This window comes from Thermobia domestica, chromosome 5 (assembly GCF_964235325.1).
Source record: "Thermobia domestica chromosome 5, izTheDome1.hap1.1, whole genome shotgun sequence".
NCBI classification, from domain to species: Eukaryota; Metazoa; Arthropoda; class Insecta; order Zygentoma; family Lepismatidae; genus Thermobia; species Thermobia domestica.
The window spans coordinates 43178713-43200511 of NC_137458.1; the positions used below are offsets into that span (position 1 = coordinate 43178713).

At 34.9% G+C, this 21799-nt stretch overlaps 1 protein-coding gene across 4 annotated transcripts in view; it reads left to right on the forward strand.

Moving 5' to 3' along the window:
* The window catches only part of LOC145685896 (uncharacterized), a 66625-nt gene that overhangs the window by 11848 nt on the left and 32978 nt on the right, over nucleotides 1–21799 (forward strand). The window lies entirely within an intron of this gene.

Genomic DNA, 21799 nt, shown 5'->3' on the forward strand with positions numbered 1-21799 from the left:
TTAAAAATTTTGATTGAAAGTCCTGAAAATCAGTCTAATCCCCACTAGAATCAAAAAATTGCTAATATTGCCTCATTAGCCTAACAGATCCTTTAGAAACTAATGTTATGCTTGAGGTTAGGGATACAACTTGTTTATGAAAGAAAAAGCTTACGAATTTGGGGTTAACAGCGTAATAAAAGTTTTAATGAGTAAACGATAACAACAACAAAAAAAATGTCTTTCTTTAAAAAAATAAATTAAGCATGCCGAAAATTAACATTGAATTTGGAATTTTATGACAACAAATATCAAGAATAAGGCATAAGGCCTTAACACAAAAAAATCAATTCAAGTGAATTACATCTTGGTTTTCTTTCTTGACCTATATTGTGAATGAATGGTTATCATTAACCTGACACACACAAACAAAATATGGAACTGATGCTTATAACCAGTGCTAGATGAAATTTAGGATTGTTTATCTTTTATATTGAGCTTTCATAATTATATATATATTGTAGCAGCACTCGATTTTCGAGTGAATTAATTTGTATATTTGGATTCTGTTTTAATGTTTATGTCATAAAAATCATTTATTAAGGTTACGGGAATTAAATGTTGTGTATGAGAGTATAATGCAAGCTGCACAATGTTGCTAATGTTTGTGTCAGCAGTTTGTTGTAAATAAATGTGAATAAGAATGTCTTCGTTGAGAGTCTGGCAATGTAGGAAGGAAATGTTGACAATGTGTCTATCCTCACATTAGCCAGATTCTATACATTGTATAAAGTGAATCTGTAAGATTTCACGAATTTCACGAAATTACGGATATGCGGAGAATTGCTTAGAATCGGGAAATCAGAGCGTGTCGAGGATTGCAATTTTGAGTCTTGACACATGGAAGGAATTTGTCTCTCCATGTGAAAACGGTGTCGCACGTGCTGCAAGCAGACGACGGAGGTTGGACAAAGCTCAACAAAACCACAGGACGAGAGAGGTTTTGGGGCAAGTCCTGGAAGTCCATAGAGGAGTCCTCAGGGTGCAGTTGATCGAGTCTATGATCAAGTCTTAGTGATCAGTCTTTGGTTCGAGTTCTTGGAGAACCAAGCTTTAGTCGCGAGTCAGCCAGATGACAGGAGAAAGAAATACTTCATATACCAAATCATTCTAACAACGTAGAACATCACGCCGAGAGTAGCAATTGAGAGGAGCCATACCTCAATGCTCGTTCTCGTCTTTCAACAGTAAGGAGATTCAGCATAAAGGAGCCGAGTTCAACGCCAGAGCAACGTGGGAATTACACCAGATTATCCAGGTATGTGTTGCACCGACTCAGGGCTCAAAGGCTCAATACTTGACCGTTTCTATACCCGTCTGGCAAATTATTCTTAATATCTGTCATTACTAGCGTTCTGAAATCTTACAGTAAACCCATAAGTCAAAGAAATACAGTAATATTAAATTAATGAAGTGGACGTATCTTTATTTCATTTATCCCCATTTTGGGGTTTTCATGGTCGAGATGCTTTGGGTTTCAATCTCAGTTAATAGTAACGCATGGTTGGAGATTGCTGGCTTGTAAAGATCTCAGTAAATAGTTAAATCCCTCCCATCCCTCCCATGGCGGAGATGGTCTGGGTCTTTCTCAGAAAATTTAAGTGTTCAAGAGTTTAAGCGTTCGTAAATTTAAATTTAATTCCCTCCCTACCCACCCGTTCATGGTAAATGTACGTAGGTAATTTTATTTTATTTGTAAATAAAAACCCACCCATCCCACCCTCACTTCGATCAAGTATAACAGTAAGAACTTGTGACTGTTACGACTGAGTTCGATTCTCGGCTGTATTAGAGGAATGTGTTTCTGTAGTATTTTTAAATGGAATAACGTATAACGTTTACGAAACGTAGTAATTTCATGGTGGCGTGTTTTATAATATTTAAGTATATAATAGTAACATATATAGTGATAATTTATTACAAGTTTAGAGCAGTAATAATAAGAGAAAAGAAAAGTAGTGAAATAATTTTGTAGTTACGTTCTGTATGCACAGAGCGAGATGCATGATTCACTTAGGATCTGCAGAGCGAACGACGATTGTGGCGCAAGCGCTTAAACACGAGTGTTGCCGATCAGAGACGACGGCACACGAACGTTCATTCTACGTCAAGATCCGCTCTAATTATTTGCTCCGTTTCAAGGTTACAAGCAGAGCAGAAAAGAATAATGAAGTTACAGCAGTTACTTTGCAATAGATTAAATATAACCTATATTAGTCTTAAAAGTAAGCAATACAGTATTCAGTTAGTAGATAATAGCACTAAGAACTTACAATGTTGTCTTTAAAGAATAATCACAGGGTTCATTATCCTGTTCTTAAGGATAATGGGAAGCCCGCGACTATGTTCAGCAAGTCAAGGTATTATTCCTTAGATTTAGGTGTTTTAAAGTATTTTGCTGAATATAATCCGACCTACGACGATACGAAGGAACAGACGTTCAGAGATAACGTTCTGGGACGTAGATACAAGAATTATTACCTAATTGAATTTTCAGAAAAGAATTTTAGTGTAGACGATCTTGTAGAGTTAGGATTTAGGAGACACTTTTTGTCTATACTTACTGGTATATCTGAAACGAATACGTTGATACGAAATGCCGTATTTTTTGCGATTAAGGAAGATCAATTAAAATATAAGGTATGTGCTTTATTTACTAGTGGAGCCAGTCAGGAATTGGTAAATCAATGGCTAGATCGGTTCAGAAATAAATTCATGTGTACTCAGGCAGTGAAAATCTCAGTTTTCATTACTACCGTAGCTCAGTATGAAAAACAAGCGAAAATCATTGTAGCTAGTGATAAATCATTACTAGATTTAGTGGCTTTTGCCTTATTCTTCAAAAAGCGAACACCATGGTTATTGGCTTAAAGACGAGGAAGAAGTAAAATAAGAGAATTGTATAGATATTATTATTATTATTATTAGATATATAGGGTAAGGATAGATATATTAGTAATTATCAATGTGTTAAATACTTATTTAGGTTAATGATTTAATTTTAAGGATTTTAGTTTAGTAATTGAGGAAATAAGCATATATGGGAATTTATAGTAGCATTATTATTAATATTGGAAAAGTAAAAATCTGACTATCAATTTATTTTTAGCGAATTATGTCTTTATGGCATATAATTTTAATGTAGTGACGTAAGAAATAGAATAAAAGTAGGAAATGACTATGGAGAAAGAAAAAAAAGAGAACACGAAAACATGAATGATTTTGTTATTAGTTTTGGTATTAGGAACTTAGATGTAAGAAAAGGCAAGAATGAAAAAAAAAAACAAGAAATGAATGATGCAATTGAAGTAGATTTAATCTAGACATAAGTTTAAAATTAAGAAACCCTGTAAATTAGGCGAAACCTTTCATTAGGGGAAACTCTAATCAGGAAGGAAATCCCATTCTCTTCGAGTTGAATTGGGCGATTACCAAACGTCGATGAGAATATTTTATTTATTGAGCCACATAAGTCTTCCGTGATTGTTGAAAAGAGACACAGGAGTTGACTCGTACATCACGTGTAAAGCAGTGAAAATTTTTTTTTTTTGGTGGAGATATCCTTCATTTTTAGCCAGTCCCTTAGCGTAAGATTAAAATTAAGATAGTAATAATTAGTGTGTAATTCATTCGATATCCTAGGGAATAGTTAGGATAGTCAGAAGAGAAATAGATGTAAGTAGTGCATCTAAAATATAGTAGAAGCAGAATATAGTTATATTCTTGTGGTTATAATGTAAGAATTGTCTAGATTAATCTTTTCATTTGTGTTAGTTAGAAAGAAAGAGGAAAAGAGTTGGTTTTAGGAATGTGTGTATTGAGAAGAAGGAAATTTTAGTAGAAGATAGATTTAAAAAGTAATCAATTAAAGACGTTAGACGTAAAGGAATAAGCAATTGTAGATTTATAACATAGACTAAATTAATAATAAATGTTGATAGAGAGAAGAAGAGTGAAATAATAAATAATGAATAATGTTTAATAAGTAAATAAGAGTAAGAAAATAGAAGTAAATAGTGAATTTATAGTAAATAAAGCATGCATCGATGAATAGAATTATAGATGAATATTTATGCATATGTTAGCGCTAAGAGTACTCTAAGAGAATATAAGTAAATGAATATATATGAATAAAGCGCAAGAATAGAGAAAAGAGAAATATTATCGGGGACATGCAGAGGGTTTTTCCTGCACAAGAGTAGCCCTGAACAGATTTAGTACGTATTTGAGTTGGAAATATGAAGCAGTTTTGAACTTTCTTCGAAAGAAATCCTTCTCACAAGCTATAGGCCCTGTCGGCATTGTTAAAATAATTTAATATTTTAATGTAGTAATAAGTATAAAGAGTAATAAGTTAATAAATATATGATAAGAAGATTAATAGTAATTAATAATAAAATGAATTGTTGACCTAGTGAAATTGTTGTGGAAATGGCCATCCTAGACAACGTAATTAGGCAAATAAATAAGTAAATAATATAATAAATAAGTAGTCTATTGTTATGATCTAGGAGAATAAATAGTCACGTCTTCATTATTGAAAAAAAAATACGTCATGATAGTCCTATTAAATTCAAGTATGAAGAAGAATCAAGTTTTTAAAATTTTGAAAACCGGTCAGATTTTTATAAAAAACCATGTATATAGATAGTAATGAATGTGCTAGCTGTAGCCAAATTTTGATTGTGATGATACGGCAAGTCAGGCTGCCGTATTTAACAACCAAAGCCTTCAGGATTTTAAGGAAATGTAAAATCCATCATTTTCTCTGAATCGCAATCAATTTTTGTATGCAGTTAACAAGTGTTAGGGATAATAATAATTGTAGGTTAAGAATAAGTAAATATTCATAGTATTTAAATAAATATGTTCGCGTGTAAATTTTATTTTGTACTTACCCATATAGATGATTAATCCAGTAGATAGTCCATTGTGTAATCCTTTGTAGTGTCCATAAAGTAAATTATATCCATTTAAGTATATTACGTATTAACCAATAACATTTTATCACTTGTAAATATTTTATCACTTTTTAAATATTTTATCACTTTCTAATATTTTATCACTTTTAGTATTTAATCACATTTTAAATATTTTGATCGCAAACGGAAATGCCAGATTGGTAAAGTAAAGGTTGAGTAGTAGCATGAGCTGTGAGTATTGGTAACACTACTGCAGTGCATGAGATCCCGCACGAAATCCCGCAAGTAAATGTCAAGAATTGGAACAATTTTGGTGAATCCAATAAACATTCGGCAAGGATAAGAATATTCACATACATATTGCGACGTGGTGGTATTATAAAATACAGTGTTTTAAAACTAATAACGAAATAATTGCTAGTGAATATTAACACCCAGTGTTATCCGTACAAGAGTGACGCGCAAACAGAAGGGCAGAAAAGGAAGTCAAGTTAACCATGGTTGAAAAGTGTTGATCTTGCAGTTACCAAGCTGGAAGTATCTGCAGCATATCCAACGCCCTGTGGCAAGATTTTATTTCCGTTCATGCTAAAATGTCAGTGATTAAAATTTTGATGAAAATAAAACAATTATATTTTCAAGTTTTTACAGTGCTAATGTAAAAATATTAACTAACTGTTTTAACACTATGTTACAAGTTTTTGTTTTTAGATTTCCAACCACATAGCGGTGGAAATAAATGAAGTTGAACCAGTACTGATACGGCCAATAAATTCATTGGTTGGCACGTATGGACAGACAGAGTAGTGGAAATTTTTGGTAACATGAAACTCTAAAAGCGTTGTTGCGAAGAGAAGATTATTCAAGAGTACTTGTAAACGAGCATATATAATTATGCACAACCACTCTTGAACAAATGTGATGAGCAAGTATTTCATCGAAAACTCACTAGATGTCGTGAGCATATACTTTGCCATATTACATTTGAAGTTTTTGTATTTTTATAATTATAGGAATTAAGAAAAGATTAAAGATTCAAATATATATATATTTTAATAATTTTAGGTGAAGGAATATTAATTACTTTTTATATAACTATTTTGCACAATTATACATATTTTATTTAATTTCAAATTTATATTTATCTTTCAATACTGATTCAGTTTATATGATGTACAGGGTGTTTATGGAAAATCGCCCTCTTACGAGGTCTATCTTGGATTGCGAGGCAACCAAGTTTTTAAGGGGGGCCATGTAGCAGCACTCGATTTTCGAGTGAATTAATTTGTATATTTGGATTCTGTTTTAATGTTTGTCATAAAAATCATTTATTAAGGTTACGGGAATTAAATGTTGTGTATGAGAGTATAATGCAAGCTGCACAATGTTGCTAATGTTTGTGTCAGCAGTTTGTTGTAAATAAATGTGAATAAGAATGTCTTCGTTGAGAGTCTGGCAATGTAGGAAGGAAATGTTGACAATGTGTCTATCCTCACATTAGCCAGATTCTATACATTGTATAAAGTGAATCTGTAAGATTTCACGAATTTCACGAAATTACGGATATGCGGAGAATTGCTTAGAATCGGGAAATCAGAGCGTGTCGAGGATTGCAATTTTGAGTCTTGACACATGGAAGGAATTTGTCTCTCCATGTGAAAACGGTGTCGCACGTGCTGCAAGCAGACGACGGAGGTTGGACAAAGCTCAACAAAACCACAGGACGAGAGAGGTTTTGGGGCAAGTCCTGGAAGTCCATAGAGGAGTCCTCAGGGTGCAGTTGATCGAGTCTATGATCAAGTCTTAGTGATCAGTCTTTGGTTCGAGTTCTTGGAGAACCAAGCTTTAGTCGCGAGTCAGCCAGATGACAGGAGAAAGAAATACTTCATATACCAAATCATTCTAACAACGTAGAACATCACGCCGAGAGTAGCAATTGAGAGGAGCCATACCTCAATGCTCGTTCTCGTCTTTCAACAGTAAGGAGATTCAGCATAAAGGAGCCGAGTTCAACGCCAGAGCAACGTGGGAATTACACCAGATTATCCAGGTATGTGTTGCACCGACTCAGGGCTCAAAGGCTCAATACTTGACCGTTTCTATACCCGTCTGGCAAATTATTCTTAATATCTGTCATTACTAGCGTTCTGAAATCTTACAGTAAACCCATAAGTCAAAGAAATACAGTAATATTAAATTAATGAAGTGGACGTATCTTTATTTGATTTATCCCCAATGAGAAACCTCTCGCAATTGAATATCAAAGTTTATCCCACTCATTCTAGATGGTGAGTGGAAGGCATCCAGTTGCACTCAACTTTGCATCCCCAATTAGGCACTGAGTGGCTGGGTTGTCAATATATATATATATATATATATATATATATATATATATATATGTATATATATATATATATATATATGTATATATGTATATATATATATGTATATATATATATATATATATATATATATATATATATATATATATATGTATATATATATATATATATATATATATATGTATATATATATATATATATATATATATATATATATGTATATATATATATATATATATATATATATATATATATATATATATATATATATATATACAGTGGCGGATCCAGGATATGATCAAGGGAGGGGCTAAACCATATTTTGCCGTTTTATCCAGTGTAAAGCAGGATTGAAGCCCATTTTATCCAGTGTAAACCTGAGCGTCAAGGGGGGTGGGCTATAGCCCCTATAGCCCTCCCCTTGGATCCGCCACTGTATATATATATATATATATATATATATATATATATATATACCGGGTGCACCATTTATAATGTCCCACCTTTATAACAGAGGAACCAAGAGAGAGAGAGAAGCAAAACTTTGCACAAAGAAACTACAGGAAGGGGGACATCTATCCGTATATTGGGTACCATCACCAGGTGAACAGTGTTGCCAACCCAATATAAAGTTATTATTTTTTAAATGAAATGACCTAAATTTAATTTCATAATTCGAATCAGCAATGAAAACAAAGACGAAAGAGATGACACTCGCAGATCAGTGTTGCATACTTTTTGAGAAATAACGTTAAACGTGTGTCAAATTTAAACGCCTTTAACACACACAAGGAATGAAGTAGTAACTATTGATGCACATTAAATTAAATACTGGGAAGAACTCTTTAAAATGACTTCAAGTTTAGAAGGATCAGTAAAACAGTCTTGCCACAACAGAAGAGAGTAAAGTTGAGTTTGGAAATAGTGCAATAACTTGGAAAAGGTCCCTAGTACAGTATGGTTTAAAATTCATAGAGCAAACCACTATGTCATAAGGAGTATTGTCGCGTTTATTTGAGATCGATAAGTCAAGTACTTACCAAGATATTCGGTACTTTGTAAAAGCTGAGAATTTTGTGTTGTACAAGATGGTAACGCTGTTTCAAAATTCCCTTTTTTCGCTCTGCGGTGGAGGAATATTGAAGTAATAATCTGTGACTGAAGTTATATTCTATGACCTGCCGAACTAAAGCAAACAATTTAAAATAAGGAAATAATATATTTTCTGTTTCATGAATTTTATAATGTATGTTACGAATAATTGTTTCTTGATCATCATAAACATATATTTATTTAATTTAATTTCTTTCTCCTGAATATAAGTTAGAAAAGACAATAAAACGTAGATATTAATAGTTCTCTATTTTAATTGAAAATACTTAGGCTAAGTTCAGTTAAATGGTAGCAAAATTTTACAGATTATCCAATATTTATACGTAGTGTCCAATCTTAGGGGAACATACAACTTATTTTGTATTTCATTCACCACGAAATTAAGTACAAATAATTTACAAATTGTTCTTTAAGATGTGAGTTGCATTTATGGATTCAGAGGTGTCGATTCCCTTATGAGGACTCAAACGTTATGAGTAAAAATACCGCACGTAGATATATGCCATAAAAGCTATAGTGGAACAAACACCAACAACCTGTGTTAGGTGGTCATTAAAAACAAGAAATGTATCTGATCGGTTAAGAAACTTGAACCCGGTTCGTCCATGAACGGTTGGATCCGTAGTGTGCTGGCAAGTAAATGAGTACAGTATAAAAAATGATCAAATCTATGCTGGATGGTCACAAAAAGCAAGGAAGTATTTAACCAAGTCAGGGCAGGGCGAAACTGATGGAAACTCAAGTTGTGTATAGGGACCAGGCGCGTTAGCAAAGGTGGGTATGCTTGTAAACAAAATAGTGTAAACATACTGTGTAAAGAATATTCCATAGTTCCTTTGAAAATTATATGCGACATCGTATTCCTTAGCGCAGCTTAGTTTTCTGTATAACGTCCCACGTTTATGCCATTTAGGCTAAGGTGGATAATGATTAAGGCAAGTGACTGATGATAGAAGAATTAATGGGATGAGAATGTGAGAGAAAGCGAGAGTACTCGACAACCCCATGGACACGATGTTGTCCACCACAAACTTACTGGACCGGAAATAGTATCAGGGACCCCACACACCAAAGGAAAGCACTCTACCACTGAGCAACCGTGCCCGCGAAGGTTAACTTTAAGAAGACATAACCACACAATTTTCCTATTATAATTCAATCAAAATCTTTTGCTTTTTGTACAATGCTTCTCAATAATTGAATACAGATTAATGATATGAAGGGGTCGGGGGGAAAACACAATAACTGACATTTTCGGTATTTTGAAATTATTAGATTAGATTCTTCATCATACGAACAGTCGATTGGTGGCGAAAATTCGTCAATCCTCCAATAGCTGGCAGAGTAATACGCGTTAAAAGTGTTTACTCTTACGACTTCCTGCAAGTAAATTACGGTCAATAGCGAAGATGGCAGCAAGAAGGTGGCAAACATGATTTTGTCAGTTATCGTGTTTTCCCCCCGAGTCCTTCATATACTGCAATATGATATGTCTGAAAAGCGATTATTCTTGGAAAAATACGTACAAACTTCTGCATGTTGGTCACTAGAAACTATCATTTCATCTATTTGAAAGAACGAAGTTGGAAATTCACACGGGCTTTTGTTCGTATGGAGGAGGCATATCAGCGACAGTTTGTATGCGCGTAAATGAAGACAAGGGAGAAAAAAGCACCATCCTGTGCTACATGGTCATTATGGTGTAACATATTCTTGGTGTTCAGGATAAGCAAACGTGGGACTGTGTCCGTAGAAAACAAGCCACGTGAAAGTAAAACCGAAATGCTTATTTTCGCTTTGTGTTGACGCAAACCGTTACAAAATGAGAGGGTCCAGGCAGGGGCGTAGGCGTAAGCAGGGGGTGGGTCCTGGGGATCCGATCCCCCGAAATCCCGACTTCTTTGTAAATATAGTCTACTTTTATGGGCAATTTTAGAAATGTTGATATATAGTTTAGCCTCAAATTGTATTTGGACCCCCAAAACGCTTTAGACCCCTCCCGAAATAAATTCCTGCGTACGTCGCTCGGTCCAAGTATAAGTACGAGGGTAATTTTTAAAGTATTGTACACAGCCCATGCACGACCGTTTGAGTGGTTTGATCCAGTTCACTTTTAGGTTAGTTGTGGTCAGAGTTTTAGCTTGACGATTGTTTCTGTGTTTTTTGCTTTGCGTAGCTGTGTTGTGAGAAATTCAGTGGTGAACCCGACTGAGGTTGGGTTACACATGATGATAAGCGTTCCTATATCAAAATCGAAACCCTATGTGGAAAGAATCCAACTGAAATTTACAATGCTTTGCGGGAGGTTTGTGGAAATAGTGTAGTGGATCATAGCACAGTATTACGGTGCTCAGCTCGTTTTCGTGAAGGTCGTGTAAACACTGCGGGCACCCCAAGAAGTGAAAGCCCTTCAACAGCAACAGACTACATCTCTGAGATAATTGTGAATGACATTTTGAGAGAGGATCGACGAAAACATGTAAGAAAATTGCATATGAGGTCAAAATGTCTTTCACTTCAGTTTACAGAATCATTACTGAGAAGCTGAAGATAAAGATGAAATGGCTTCCGCATGATCTGAGTAAAGAGCAGAAAGTACGTCGCAAAAGAATCGCAGAAAAATTGCTTCAATGTTATCAAACAGAAGGAAATCAGTTTTTACGAAGAACTGTTGCAACTGATGAAACCTGGATACGAGAGTTTGAATCAGAAATGAAGTTTCAGTCGTCACAATAAAACAGTTCAGACTCTTCACTCCCGAAGAAATTCCGCCGGCAACAATCAAAGGTTTAACTCACGATGATCTTCACGTATGATACAAATGGAGAGATGGCTACAATAGAGTGTCACAGGGGACGTCTGTACCAGGCGTATACTACAAACTGTTTCTGCAAAATTTTTTGCTCTGGAAAATTCGTGAAAGAAATCCTGATATGCTTGCAGCTGGTGTCCTCATTTTGAACGATAATGCAAGGCCGCATACTGCTCTACAAGTAAAGGTGACACTTAACAAGTATGGATGGGAAATACTTCTCTTCCCAATATAGTCCTGATTTGAGCCCACCAGACTTTGATTTTTCCCCAAATTAAAATGACCACTCTGGAAAACGTTTTGATTCGATTGAAGAAGCTTTAAGTGAGGTGACCCGAGTGATCAAACATCTCAACAATGAAGGTGTCCTATCCAGAATACAGAATTTACAAAATATTGGGAAGCTGTCGTAAACAAGTATGGAGATTGTATTGAAGGCCTGTAAAGGTATTTTGTACAATAAATTATTTACTTCCATAGCATCTTTCAGTCTACAGAACTTTTGAGATGACTATCGTACAATATATTGCAAAAAATATTCCGAACAGTTGCTAGGACATAATATTGTACGTAGCGGTAGTTATAAACAGTGATGTGCCGTAAACTATAATTTTACGTCTACGCGATTGTCTACTGTAATCTATACGTAATCTACATTACACCTTTTCCCGTGTAGACTATGTAGACAACCACTATCAAATGTAAGGAAGAATTTCGTTGCTCATTTGTTCATATTTCCTCATTTGGTTGTTTTGCTTCGGAGCAGCGAAAGATTAGGGAAACGACTAACATATAAAAAGTAGAGGGAATTATCTAATCTGTATGTTTACTCTGCTCTGCACATACCACTTCCTTAGATTTTCCACTTCGAGCACTGCTTTTATAATGAAACTTACAAAACTAATTCTCACCTGTGGGCTTTCAGTCTTGAAGCTGCTGTATTTGCCAATTTTTTCTTGCATAATTTACAAAATGCATATTTTTCATTTTCCTGCATCAACACGAAACTAAGTATTCGAAAGTTACTATTCGCTGGCCTAGGCATTTTATTTTGTACGCAATTTCGCAAGGTAACGACAAAAGAAAGCTCCTTTATTGTCCACGACGCCATATTAAATTACGTGTTGTTGACATATTCTACATAGTCTACGTTGTTTACATTGTCTACGCATAGTTGACACGTAAACGTAAACTATCGTTTCTTACGCGTAGACGCACATCTCTGGTTATAAACACTAAATGCAAACATTAGAAACTATTGGTATCATAACAAATAACAGTATATGAGTCTAATTTCGTAATAATATTCGCAAACTTTGCGGATCGCAAACGAATGCAAAGAATGAAATAAATAATTATAATTGCATAGTGCTTTTAATAATTATAATTGCGTGACATTTTAAGACATTCATTAATTACGATCCAGCTGCTGCGTCTGTAAAAGAAAACTTGAACCTGTGATTTTTGTGATATTAATGCACAATTAACACATTTTTACGTTTGGTGAAGTCTCATAGAACGAGTTTACCAAATGTATACTTTGCTAAGCTAACCAAAGCCAACCTACCTATCCTAATTCATATCTTATGTTCAAGGACAAAAAGAAAAATAAAACACCTAAGTAAAATTTTAGTGAACCCCATCAGCATTATATTACAGAAGTAAAACATATCACGCATTGTTGTGCGTGAGCCTGTGTATAGTACATTGTCAGCCAGTCTTACTACTTGCATTTTGGTCAATTTATTTACCTTTGAATTTATAATAAATATGGTTCTGGTTTACTTTTGGTGCACCAAATTTGGAAGATTTACAAGAAAAATTCCGTACTTTGTATGAAAAGACACATTTATAAAGAACAATTTCTGCAAGCGATAGAGTTAAATACAAAGTAATACACCCGTATTTTAGGTTTACAAGTGTAGGTTACTAGTGTAAAATCCTTACGAGTACTTTACTAGGGATAAAATAAGAGAGTGCATATAAATGATGGTTGTATTAGAAACTATTTTCCACCGGTGCTGTATTTGTGCACAGTGTGCATAAGTTGTATTTTATGTTTACAAGTGGAACGCTACAAGTATGAAACCGTGACAAGTATTATTGAAACTCATTTCTGCCAAAATCCACTCGTTTTCACTATTCTCATTTTTGCATATACCAACCATCGCTGACGCACCTTCTCCCTTCGGATGCAGCCCCTCCCGTGACTCGGTTAGATAGCATTCGTGCTTTTTAGTGGCCTACTAGCACAGGTTGTTTTTTGTTTTTTGCATTCCAGTTTTTATGCATACATCCGGACGCCGTATTTACACGCAAATCCTAGAATTTTAATTTTTCAATAATTGATTATGATAGTCCCCTTGAAATTTAACTATGTAATTTGAGATGTTTTATTGTCGGCCAGTGCAAATCATTTAGTAAACAATAAGAAGGAATTTGTGAAAGAATTATAATTTTTGAACAATTATTTCGAGTGGTGCGGCAAAAGTAAACCTGAACGAGAAATATTCCTAAAAATGTGCTTAAAACATTATGTTGAGCTTCACATGAAAGGCAGTAGCGCGTTTCAAACTTATTCAATGAATTGTAACTACACATTCAATAAATGAACTGACAAATACAGAAGATAACGTGCAGTTTGACAAGCTGGCTTCAAAGTAGAAATTAAAAAAAAAAAAAAAAAAAAAACGAATTTTATGGTACATATAATTATGTATTTACAGAAAAATGCGTATTTTATTGGTGTATATAGGGTACAACTCATACAGCTAACCTTTACAGAGATTTATAATATGGTAGCAAAATAATAATAAATAAAAAAAAAGTACTCAAGGCCAATGACTTTAAAAGTTTAAGTTTCTAAGTGAGAGTTCATATGTACTAAGTATACCACACAAAGAAATTTGTTTCTTGAACTGATGGGTAATGCGAAAGACTTGGGGAACTATTCCGTTATGGATTGCGTCAACGCAAAGCAATATTTACCATTTTGTTAGTGATCATCGGCATAGCAGTTAAAAGACTTCTTGCATTTCTTGTACGTACAATTTCTTGAACATTGCTTGCAAATAATCCCCTTAGACGTATGTTAGCAAACGAAGGAAGTGGGTAATTATCTTGTTTACCCTCACTTGCCTACACCCACCAGCTACAACACCTCCAACGAAATTGTGCTTGGAAACCATCTTTTGTATTGCTTCAATTGCAACAAACTGTTACTTATTACATTCATTCGTGTTCAAAAAAAGAAACGGTAACAGGTCGGTAATATTTACAGATAATATTGAATTGTTTCGATATTACCCTCCTAAAGTTGCACGAGAATAAGCATATTCATCGCACAAAATAGTTATTAGGTAACTCTCGTAATCGTATTTCTACCATTTTGTTGAAATGTGAATTCGTATTGCTAACTCAAGAACAATTTATATCCACATAACGTTTAATTAGTCCCTTCAAGAACTCAAATGGGTTTCATTTCATTGTATGTTCATTCATTAATGTTTTATTTCGTTTTAATCATTTCTCCAACGGTGAGGGGGAAAAAGGGAATTTTGAAACAGCGTTACCATCTTGTACAACACAAAATTCTCAGCTTTTACAGAGTACCGAATATCTTGGTAAGTACTTGACTTATCGAACTCAAATAAACGCGACAATACTCCTTATGACATAGTGGTTTGCCCTATGAATTTTAAACCATACTGCACTAGGGACCTTTTCCAAGTTATTGCACTATTTCCAAACTCAACTTTACTCTCTTCTGTTGTGGCAAGACTGTTTTATTGATCCTTCTAAACTTGAAGTCATTTTAAAGAGTTCTTGCCAGTATTTAATTTGATGTGCATCAATAGTTACTACTTCATTCCTTGTGTGTGTTAAAGGCGTTTAAATTTGACACACGTTTAACGTTATTTCTCAAAAAGTATGCAACACTGATCTGCGAGTGTCATCTCTTTCGTCTTTGTTTTCATTGCTGATTCGAATTATGAAATTAAATTTACGTCATTCCATTTAAAAAATCATAACTTTATATTGGGTTGGCAACACTGTTCACCTGGTGATGGTACCCAATATACGGATAGATGTCCCCCTTCCTGTAGTTTCTTTGTGCAAAGTTTTGCTTCTCTCTCTCTCTCTCTCTCTCTCTTGGTTCCCCTGTTATAAAGGTGGGACATTATAAATGGTGCACCCGGTATATATATATATATAAATACCGAACTGGTTAAATTACAATTTTGCTTTTGAAAATACTTATTCATTTGACATCGTATGCTCAACATATAGTTTACGTTGATCAGCTGATATGTTCTGACTACGACCTTTCCAAAATTATGAATTTAAGATATTATATTGCTTGACGGAATTTGAATATAACTACCTACATCTTAGTTGGGTGAAAACTAAGTAGTGGGATGATTCAAAGTAAGTTGAAAGGGAGCCGAAATAAATCGAAATAAGTTGAAGTAAATCGACATTGAATCGAGGATAAGTCGAAAACAAGTCATGACTTTGATTTGAGATTAAGAAGAAGTATGAAAGAAAAATAGAATGACCTAAAGGAACTAAGAAAACCTATGCCTGGCTACTAATCATTTCTAATTATTGACTGAGAATAGGGTATAAGTACACTAGATATGCAATTTGACATTGACATAACTAACAAGAATACCCCATTATATACATAAAATGATAGAGAGTAGCATTACTATCTGATTATGCATAAAAGCTATACACATATTGGCAAATATAGAAAATCACCACACACACACACACACACACACATATATATATATATATATATATATATATATATATATATATATATATATATATATATATATATATATATATATATATAAATCATAAATAAAGACATGCATACATACATAGAAACCAAATAATGTTTGGATATTAATAGTAAATGCAAAGACGTCTCTCGAGATTTTAACACAAATGTATCGAGTTTTCGTGGTTTTTCTTTCTATTCCATCAATAAAATCGGTATATGGTCGTATACTTTCGTTTATTTGTGTAGTCTATGCGCATAGACTTCTGATCGCTCTATTGTTTAGAGGATCAGAATGATGTAATAATTGCGGCTTTACTTAGCCTACTTCTTGTTTTTCCATATGTATTCTACATGACTGAAAATAATGTCGGTTCCGTTTTATTTACGGATTCCGTATTTCTAACCAAAAAAAAAAAAAAAAATGATTAATCATGAGACTAGTCGCATTCATTATAATCACTAATTAATCTTTTAGTTCTCTTTTATATAACATACTTTTGTTGAGACATTACGGTATTATTTATTAGACTTTTACTAGCATATAGATCGAAAGAGATTCATTTAATCTGTTAACTTCTATGCAAAATGACCTTACTAACACAATATTTTTTGGACAGTTGGAGCAATACACTGAATATATTTCTAGAAATGCATATCACGCCTTGTTCTAAATTATCTTACATTTCGAATATTGCATGTCCATAGCGCAGATGATGCACTTTCGCTTCATACAAACTTTAATATTTTAAGGTAAATATTTCTTTCTTTATAAATTTCACAGTTCGAGTCGGTAAAGATGTACATTTATTTGGTCTACATTTAATTGAACTTTCTTTATAGATTATTTATAAATCATAAGTGACAAATAGAAAAATTACATAAATTAATATCTCTTTAATAAAAACGATATGGTCACTGATGTCACAGAATATGTAAGTAACATTGTCAAAGCGTCTCTATTTCAATAAGCCTAGTTCAAAGTAAAAAAAATTCTAATGTTTGGTAACTATAGTTCGAATTAGAAAATCTATTCTCCATGCGATGAAAATGCGTTTAATAGTTTCAAATAGTTCCGGCTTTAATTTCTATACTGCGAACGTCTTGCATTTTATTCAATGCCGAAAATTTTCCTTTTAGCATAAAAAAAAATAATAATTTGGATGGTTCCTACCTTTTGCCGTCCACACTGCCTTCATCACTTTCGTCGTCGCCTCTGAGCTGACCACACACACACAGAGGTTCCTGCGTTTCCTGGTTTCCTTCTTCCGCAAGGAGTGCCCAGGGTCCTGAGTTCCTTTCTTGGACTCCTGCTGTGTCCTCCTCTCAAACTGCAAGGGGCGTCTCTCCTTGGTGTCTCCTGGTCCATCAAAGTGGGGTTTCTGTCGGTCCATTTCTTACACGATGCACTTTCAACTACAACAGCACTTTTAAAAATGTCACACTGCACCATCACTCTTTGTGTCAGAAGTGTAGTGTTACACGGACTAATTGTATTAATTGTTTTTAAATAGTGTTTTTAGTACTTCAAACTGATTACGTATTATTAAAGCCATTAAAGCCAGTCTTTCGGTGAGGGTGTAGGCCACTTTTAAGTTCGTTTTCACAGATCGCTTTTTTTTTTTTTTTTTTTTAGCTAAGCCAGTCAGTTACCGCTAATTGTCTGTAATTGGTCGTAAATATGTTTATATGCGCGAAAAATCTGTCACTAAAAAAAATGTCTGTGAGCGTTTTGCTATATTTCGGAGCGTTAAAAGTTTTTCGTAATTGAAGATGATCTATGTTTAAGTTCCTATGTTTTAGCAATGTTACAGCATCTTACGCTGAGCGTCGGTGAGTTTAGCCGCACATATTCTCGGTTAATTAACGTGTGATTACTAATGTGGTGCGTGTGTAAGTTCCGGGTATGTTTTAGTGTTTTGTGATTTAATGATTCCCCGTGATGGACTTGATTACAGCTGACTTGAAGTTTTTGAACTCTTAACTCCCTGATGTTTTAAGACACGCCTCTAACTGCGTCTTCGATTTCCTCTCTGTTCTCTCATTCGTTAAATTATTTTGGTGTCCTAAATTTGATATTATTTGTCTCCGCCCATATGCGGTGTTCAAGCGTCGTTCTGCCAAAAGACGTGCTTTCTTCTTAATTTTACAAGTTATATAGAAAATTTTTATGGGACTTGATTTGGAGCTCCTCTGTCTCGTTCGTGCTCTTGGACCAACTTACAGACATGTGTTAAAATTTTATCTAGGTTCTACGTGGATATATTTTGACTAGGATGTGATTTTGACAAATTCACAGAGATTATTTTCCACTTCGATTCTATTCAGTTTGTGCAGAATTTATTATTTTTCTCCTGTTTCACAAAAAGATGCTAAAAGCTCTTTTGTTTCTTTTGCTCGGGCTCACTAAGGATCCTCGCTATGTGTGGTCTGCTGCGTGTGGCTTAGGCAGCGGGGTATTAACAGACAAAAGAAAGGTATTTGAAATATCCTCGCCGCACAACAGGTATACAGAAGAACATAATGTATCCTGTTCTTGAATAGGGAAAGAAAATAGAGAATGCTATTTTTGTTTCTTTACACACAAAAAAAAAAATAAAATGACCTTTCCAGAGTGGTTTTAGTTATATAACGTAATTGAATTAAAAGAGTTTTATTAAAATTGAATAAAAATGATGATGATGCAACTGTCACAGTTATCCCCCTCCTAAGACGGACCGATGATGCAACTTAGTTGAAGCAGATCTCCATCTCAAGAGAAAGTATGCGAGTGACATTGCATCACAAATGCTAAGTATAATTTGGACATTACACAAAAATTCTAACCCTAAACAGAAATTTCGAAGTTCACAAAAATATTATAAAGTACATGAAAATCCTATCCCTAATTTTAAAGTTCATAGAAAAGTTGAAATACATAAAAATACGAATCTTAATTGTTATTATCGCGTGTTCTTTGATCCTCAATTTGGATGAGGGGTCTCAGATATCGAGTTTGTGGTCAGTTCAAGCTGCTGGACCCAAGCTTATGAGGCATGTTTTAAAAAATATGATGATATTCTTAATTGTCTCTTGGAGTTCTTTAATTTTTATCTGCGCGGGATACACCTTCTATTTCTTCCAAAGTGCTGGCTGCCCTAGGTAACAAAACAATATTCCTTTTTGATATCATCTTCAGCGTCTTGGACCATCGGGAAAGAGAGGATTGTGATTACAGAGGGTGGCATGGAGCTTCAATTCCTCCACGTGCGAGGGCAAAGCTACTGCTCGCACTTTTGCTTTTATTCTTCGGTCGTGATTCTTCTTTATTAACATAACTTTAAAATACAAGGAGAGTGAAATGATTAAGGCAAAGTTCCATGTCGCGACCATCCAATTGTGGAAACTTGGAAACATCTTGGTGGATTTCTCGTCTGCTCGCAACTCGTAGCTCACTAATTTTTTGCTCGGCGCGTTTTCGCAGGTATCATCACCAAGGGGAAGGGATGCGTTGAGTCTCTGCTCTAAACGCAAAACTGCACTTCAGAGAGCTCCAATTGGGAATCCATCTACCGATTGCTCTATATACAGGCACTTCTTCGTGCATAACAAAAATTTGTCTCTCCTGGGCCGGTTTCAATGCTGGACTGCGCACATTGGTGAATATCTTTTCCAATTTTCCTGTGTAATTTTGATTACCTCATATCCGGTATCTGAAATAGAGTTAAAATAAATACGCTGGTAAACAAATTCACTTCTGGGCGTTATGCCTCCATATAGTTCATCTTCTCATTCTTTGCTTTTATCTTCTAGGGTTAGCCACTTGGATAAGAGATGCAGGTACATTCAAATGTGCTGTGCTATAGACAGAATTCTCGTATATTTCTTTCATTATTTTCCTGCTAAGTTTTTCTCTTCCGCGCTAATACTTTTTTTTTTTCAAATATTCTTTTCTTGCAGTCTTCTTGCAATTTTTCTTTACTTCTTGCACACAATCATTGTATTCGTGTGCTTCCATTTGTTTTCATACCGTTGTGTATCTGAGCTTGTCTTCTAGCAAGCTGTCATGTGACCTTGACTCGAATCTGGACCGTTGAAAGTCAGTTTTTAGTATGCAAGTATAGCCGGGTGAATGGTAACAATGCCGATACCATTCTTGTCATTTTCGAGGTTTTCCTTGGTACAATGTGAGTACTGCCAATTGTTATTGCTCATTTCTTGAGTTCTCACCACTTTCCTATCGGCAATCAACTTATCCTGTTGGCCACTTTTACATTCTGTGGCAGACTTGTGGTCTCCTCTTCTCGTACTTGTATCGTGAAAGGCACTGCAGGGTGGATTGGTCTTGTTCGACAAGTTATCGTCGCTCATCTCCTGTGTTTCGACTGCTCTGGCCTGACTGTATATATCTTGCCGGTCACGTGGACTTCTCTGGCCGTTGAAATTTGTCCATGAATCTTGGTCCTAGAACTCAAGTATTCCTTTTCCTTCTACACTTCTGGAGTCTTCTTCCCATTCTCTCCGTACCTTCGGGTGATTATTCCTCCTGTAATAGTTATGGCTGCGTTGCCATCCTGAACGTTTGTCGTGGAAACCTTTCATTCTTGTATTTTTGTCCTGTACTGGTATTCTTATCTTGCCAGGAATCATTTTTCCACGCAACTTGCGTTTAATCTTGAATTTCGGAGCGTTTATATGGATGTCCACAGGTGAGTGAGTCGACTTGGTTTCCTGCACAATTTCTTCTAATGGACGTTCCTCCAGCATAACTTCTTCCGATTCGCTCTTTTCTGTCATTTGGTGTGCTGCTCTCGTTCCGGAGTACATTCCGCATCTTGCAGCCCTTCCTGGTGAAGTGGTGCTTCGTGCATTTCATCGACCTCTTTCTCCCTTCTGAGCTTTTCTCTCTTTTTTCTTATTTCTGGTATGATCTCGTGAGTGCTCCTGATTATTTTTCTAATTTCTTCAAAGTGCCGGTCGAACATCCTCTCCATGTCTTTGATGAATTTCTGCAACATGACCATCATCTCTGCGTCTGTGGGGCCTCTGTTGGAAGCATCTGGCTGTTCTCCAGTCACCATTTTGCTCCTTATCTCTGTCGTCTGTGCAAAAAGTTTCTGAATCTGAAACTAAAAATAGGCGCCTTGGGTGCCGAATTACTTTTGCACTTAAATAATATATTCTTATTAATTGCTAGCTTAATTTTAAAACTAGAGTTTTTGCTTTCCAATATTAAAATTTTAAGTTTCGTCGTTTGTAATTGTTCACACACACAAACGTTTACGTTATTTATTTCTTTACTCATGAAATAAGCTTCAGTGTACGAATAGTGCAACATTTCCAAAGTACAGTAATTCACACTCTAAATCTTCTTCTCTTAAAATTTTACTAAGTGCTATACTTAACCTACACTAGTGCTGATACGTTTCTAGTTTAACCCTATACATAATGAATATTTCGTGACAAATTGAAATTTAACCCTTGAAACTGTTTTTCCATGGCTTCAGTTATTTTGTAGTCAGAGTTTCTGGGAATAGCATCCGTCAATTTCTTTTCCATGAGTGCCGGAATTTACCAGGAACTGGCTGTCGCTTGTGCCGAACTTTACCAACTAGAGCTTAACATTTACTGAGCAGCATTTCTCGCGTCTCATGTTTCTGAATTGATGTCAACACGATATTACAGTGTTTTCATCATTATCAGATTTCTCTTAACGACTTGGCAATTGTAGGCGTCGTTGTTCTGCTGATCGGTTCCTGACATTATTAACCCTCCATAATGTAACAAAATTCATCAAGAG